Source organism: Hesperophylax consimilis, chromosome 20, assembly GCF_061612785.1.
Source record: "Hesperophylax consimilis isolate HC1 chromosome 20, BYU_Hcon_1.0, whole genome shotgun sequence".
NCBI lineage: Eukaryota > Metazoa > Arthropoda > Insecta > Trichoptera > Limnephilidae > Hesperophylax > Hesperophylax consimilis.
Genome location: NC_142855.1, coordinates 16,968,514 through 16,974,513, shown reverse-complemented (window position 1 = coordinate 16,974,513; position 6,000 = coordinate 16,968,514). Strand labels below are relative to the sequence as shown.

General features: G+C 30.9%; 1 protein-coding gene across 1 annotated transcript in view; it reads left to right on the top strand.

The window, feature by feature from the left end:
* The first annotated feature begins 236 nt into the window (after nucleotides 1-236).
* The window catches only part of LOC149414214 (phenoloxidase-activating factor 2-like), a 28,754-nt gene continuing 22,990 nt past the window's right edge, over nucleotides 237-6,000 (top strand). Inside the window, exon 1 of the mRNA XM_089644044.1 lies at nucleotides 237-396. The gene's annotated coding sequence lies outside the window, so the exon portion shown is untranslated. The remainder of the gene's footprint in view (nucleotides 397-6,000) is intronic.

The following is a 6,000-nucleotide window of genomic DNA, read 5'->3' as shown; positions in this document are numbered from 1 at the left end:
CTTCATTTTTAATGTCAGCGCCATACAAATTTTTCTTAAAAAAATTATAACTCCTTCATTTGTACACGCAATTGCTTCGTACGACATTTTATAGCATAGTAATGATCAGCAGAATCCATTTCTAGCCAAAAAAAATACCCTTGAAAATTCAAGTCTCTATGTCTATGAAAGGCGATTTTCAGCCCACTGTGCGCCGCCCGTATTTTGATACAGAACTAGTTGACATTGAACGTTAACTTTGAACAGTGACCCGTGCTCGGGTCCGGCGAGCTGGAAGTCTTCAATCTCTATCGAGACTCGGGTCAGTCAAGTTGTGTGCTAATCTTCTGAAAACGTATTATTACTACCTGCAGATTCCGGTTTTTTGTTTACAAGTTCGCTATCTACGGATCGAAGGTAATCGTGTTTTTTTTTTGTTTTTCATGTTATGCACGTATTTTTGCATCATTGCGTTTTTTCCTTATTTTTTTATACTAACTGTTGGGTTTACATTCGTTCGTTCTGAGAAATATTGTATGTTTTTTATTTATTTGTTTTTATTTACTCTGTCTGTTTGTGCGCTTAGTTCTTCTAAACTACAGAACAGATTTTGATAAAATTTTCACTATCGTTTACAGAATTTCTTTATGAAGGTTTATATATATAATACATGTATATTATATTTATAGAAAGTAGAGAAAAGTCCATGTTTTATAATCAAGTCGTAAAAATATATTTTCGGGCGCTACATTGTTAACGCTGGCTAAACCTTATGAGATACATCAAAATAATGTATTACAGAATTGTAAATCTGAAAAAGATCTACAGAAAAGTCTAATATGGTATATGTCTATCTCCTAAAGATAAACCCTAGCAACGCCGGGTACACGTAAGCTAATTTATGTTTGATAAGCTGATGTTCATTAACCTCCCGGCCGCGGCATCTGGCATATTAACCATCACTCGTATGTTTCAGACGCTGTTGAGTTCGAATTCTAGTGTATTTCCGCTATGCAATAAAATCCAAATAAATGGAATATTTCTGAACGTATCAGAAAACTAAAAACTGCTTTTTAAAAGTGATAAACTATGCATTAAAATTTTACTGTAAATTTTTTTATTGCAAATATAAAAAATGGCTCATCCCATGTTTTGTCGTCTAAACACTGAACTTAAATTACATGTAATGAAAAATACATTAATTTTATTAGACTTGTTATAAATATTATACTATCACCTCACTTTTTTTCTCGTTTCATACAAAAATAATTTATTAAAACAAAACACAAAATTTCCTAATTAATAAATTGCTATCGGAATGATTTGAATATAAAGTGTGGTGTTTTCTCTTTCTGATACTGTTTAGATCATATTTCTCACTATATCAACAAACTGAAACTAAAACTGAAGTTATACTTGTCAGGAATAATTAACTAAATAATAGCCTGTTTTTCCCTTTTCTTATATTTATTTGTAGTCTATATTCATCTATTCCTTATTTATACAGGGTTTTCCAATAAGAGGTGTTATTTTTGATATTCAATCGTAAAATATCAATGGTTTCGTTGCTTGTGTGGCACGTAGTGCCGTCTTGTTGAAAGTAAGCGTTGACCAGATCAATACCGTCCAATTCCGGCCATAAAAAGTCATTAATCATCTCTCGATAGCGCAATCCATTCACCGTAACTGTTGCTCCAGCCTCATTTTCGAAAAAGTAAAGTCCAATGATTCCGCTGGACCATAAACCGCACCAAAGAGTCACACGTTGAGGATAGAGAGGCTTTTCAACAATAACTCTTGGGTTTTACGAGCCTCAGATGCGACGATTTTGCTTATTGACGAAGCCACCGAGGTGGAAATGGGCCTCATCACTCAAGATGATTTGCATTTGATTCACTCAAGTGAATTTTAATAATTTCAATGCATTGTTGAAGCGTGTATCGTTCCATTTTTATTAATGGCGGAGTTTTTACTTGTCAAATGTCAAAAAATGACATCTTCAAAAGTAACATCTACCGAAATAGCGGGCTATTCAAAATAACACCTCTTATTGGAATACCCTGTATGTTTTTAATTACTCTCTTAATTGCTCAGTATTTATTATGTAACAGAATCCGATATATGGACACCTACACATATAGATATTTATAATTAGTGTAACTCGCTCAACAACCACAATAACCAGTTTCTTCTTTGGTGAGATTGCGATTGTAAAATTATTTTGTACCCATTTGAAATTTATTTAACACCACTGTTCAGTAAGAGAGACACAACGATTTTTATGAGACCATATGATCAGTTCCAAAAAGCGAACATATTGACTCTACGGGTAATAGCTGTTTGTTCCCGAAACCGAACAAATTTGTCTCTTGTAAATTATTAAAATTAAGGCGAAGCTTAATGCCAAATCACTATTTTGATTAATCTTTATAACGAATTGGTGTACATTATGAATACCAAAAATATGCTTTAGATAAATTGAAGGTTTTTCTATCGTTTCGCTTGAGTAGAATACAAATAAAAAATAAAATACTCAATAAAAAATATAAATGCAAACTACTAAAAAAAATATTTTTCTATAGAAATTTATGAACGCGTAAAGGAAACGACTTTTTAAAAATATAGTATTATAGCTAAGATTATCTGTGACAGTTTCACTTGATTAACTTTTTTGCTTTCTTATAAAATTATTTCAAAAATAAAGAAAAACCAGTTTTTGCTTGAAATCGAACGTTTCCAGACTCCTTTTGTCAAGCGAGTTTAATGACTATTACCTACAATATAAGGTATACCAAGAATATACACATTTTTGACTTGTAGTTTCCTCTTAAGGCGAAGCAAAAAAGAAAAATAACTTTTTTGGAAATTTCAACGTCTTCAGGTATAAAAATTGAATTGTTTGTATGAGGAATTTAAAATATAAACACAACGGAATTTCCAAAAAAAATTATAATATTTTTAACTTCTACCATCATGTAGAATTTTACCGAAGTTAGCGCAATTTACCCCCGGACACCCTATTGTATTGTTTTTTTTTATTAATTATAATTTTGCCTTTTGTATTCATATATTTATTTATTTGTAGACAGAAAATTCCAAAATAAAATGGGTTCTATGATAACTCAACACTGTGACAATTCAACACACTTTTAAAAAGTGATACAAAGTCATTAGAAACTATGAAAAAAAAAATTTAACCTAACCTAACCTACTTAACCCAGTTAATAAAATTTTTGTTTTATCACTTTCCATGACTTTATATAACTTTTTAAAGGTGTGATGAATTATCATTGTGATGATTTATCCGGTCTCCATTTTGTTCTATTATTTAATATGTTATAGGCATGAAAAAATTCACAGTGTATCTTTAAATGCGACTAAAGCATTTGTCGAGAGATTTTTTACTCTATTCAAAAAATTGGTCCCAATGATCTAGTGGTTAAGGCGCCTGTCCCGGTAAATTGTGTAATTGTTTTCATTTTTTATATGTCTTGTTCTATTTCATGTTTCGTTTAGATTAATTAGTATTATCTTCTTCTTTAACGATACTTATTATAGTTGAAAATGTTGCTTGTTCAATGGTGGAGCACATATCTAGAAGGTAAGTTGAACCCACGGCGTCGGGGTGAGAACCCGACGCATTTGTCCGCTTAGCTGCAAATTATTTGAAAACGTTCGATTCATACATTTAAGCAAAACAAAAAAGATTTTAAAAAATTGAACTTTTATCACAATATTATCTGTTTGGTTATTTCAACGAACTCGACCTTTTGACCTCAAACAGCTTTTTAATAAAATTCATTATTATTTATGAATATAGTTTTATTTCCAAGGAGATAAATATTTATTCTTGGAATCTTATATTCGTTGCAGGTTTTATAAAGACAACCCGTTCTGAGAATATACTCGTACAACTAGTTCCGAGACTACCAGAACCTCGCGTCTAATGTTGTCTCATTTATTTATTTATACTGGGTTTTTACAGACGAACTCACTTACATGAAAACAATCCAGTTGTAAAAACTCAGTTAATACAGAAATAAGTTTATTAATTGAGTATTCATTTTCATACATCTAAATGAAGATTAAAATATAAAACAAATACAATATTATGTGTCACTCATTATTATTTTTTTTTGTAAACTAATGTTTAAGACAAGATATTTTATGCATAGCACAAAGGGTAACAATTATTTTATAAGCAATAATTATTAGCCTGAAACTCTCATCCACATTGAAAAATCTCCTGATAAAAGATACATCCCGTTGGCGTCATGTATCTTTTATCAGGAGATTTTTCAATGTGGATGAGTGTTTCAGGCTAATAATTATTGCTTGTAAAAATAAATGTATCACTCAAATGACAAATAGTCCAAAAAAGTAAGATATAAAAGATATACAAATAGAGACACAAGAGACATAAGAACACAAATAGATACACAAATACAGACACGAGAGACACAAATAGAGACAAAAGAACACAAATAGAGTCGCAAGAGACATACATAGAGAGTCAAGAGACACAAATAGAGACATAAGAGACATACACAGAGACACAAATAGAGACATAAGAGACATAAATAGAGATTTAAAATACACAAACAGAGAAACAGGAGACATAAAAAGAGACACAAGAGACTCAAATAGAGACACAAGGATACAAATATAGACACAAGGATACAAATATAGACACAAAAACTTTCCGAACGGACTCGACTTCTTCAAGTCATACATTATCCTTTCACATTTTTCTTCGTTCATCGCATTCATCTCATTTTACCACAAATAACTATGTGATTCCGCGACTTTTTATACCTTTCACTTCACGTAGTATTATGAAATCCACATAATATGCCTATTTTAGGCCGACTATACAATAGAGTGTGCTGAAGTAGACATTTTAGTAGATAATTTATACGGATTCAGAAAAAATGTTCTCCTGTTGCTAAAAATACGTCGCACTGATTATTATTTTATATTACTTGTTATGGATGCTTGTGAATAAAGCAATTACCTGGTTTGTGCCGACACCGAGTGCATCATTCACATTCATACACGGAGATAAATTAGTATAGCTGATTTATTAAAATCTTGCATTCCATTTCCTAATAAACTTTTATTATTTTCATACATCGGAACACGTGTTCATTTAACTGCGTTTATACAGTTAATATACGAGTATAATGGCGAAATGCGAAAATATTAGAACTTTTATGAACACGTGTTCAGACATACCTATAACGCATTCGTGTTTTACTGATAGTTAATTTTGGAAAAAACATTAGTTAAAGGTCTGCAGTCCCGTTTTTGACAGAAATACGAATATTTTTTGAGAGTTTTACAGTAAATTAGTAATATTTTAAGTCAGTAAGTTTTTTCCGTGTATGATCATCATCGTCTCATATATCTCTTATTCTTAATGGTTAGTTGTTAGTTATTTAGTTCATACATGGTGTCCAGATACTCGTAGTATAAGCAAGAATCTGGTGAGTCAACATCAACACATTTAGACGTCGATTTTGTGTTAAATACATTTTTTTGGTTTGGGCTTTCGTAAGTCGAGTCCAAGTCTAATTAATTTATTTATTACGTTGTGTTGAATTAATGCAAAATCGTGTATTTTGGTTTTAAAATCTAATCTCTCGGAAATATTACAGAGTTTAAAACAAATTAAATAATAATCACGTTTTTGGCTTTTTAAAAATCAATAAAAAATAAAGTGCGAGCCCTATAAAAACTTCTTTAAAGTCAAAATATCCTACTTACGAACCCCTTTTCTGACATGGTTTTGGGGGTTATCCTTAGAAGATAGACATATACCAAGAAGGAATTTTCTGTAGGCCTTTTTAAGACACACAATTCCGTACTACATTATTTTGATGTATCTCATAAGGTTTAGCCAGCGTTAAAAATGTATCGCCCGAAAACATATTTTTATGACTTGATTATAAAACATTGACTTTTCTCTACTTTTTATAAATATAATATGCATGTATTATATATGTAAACCTTCCCGAAGAA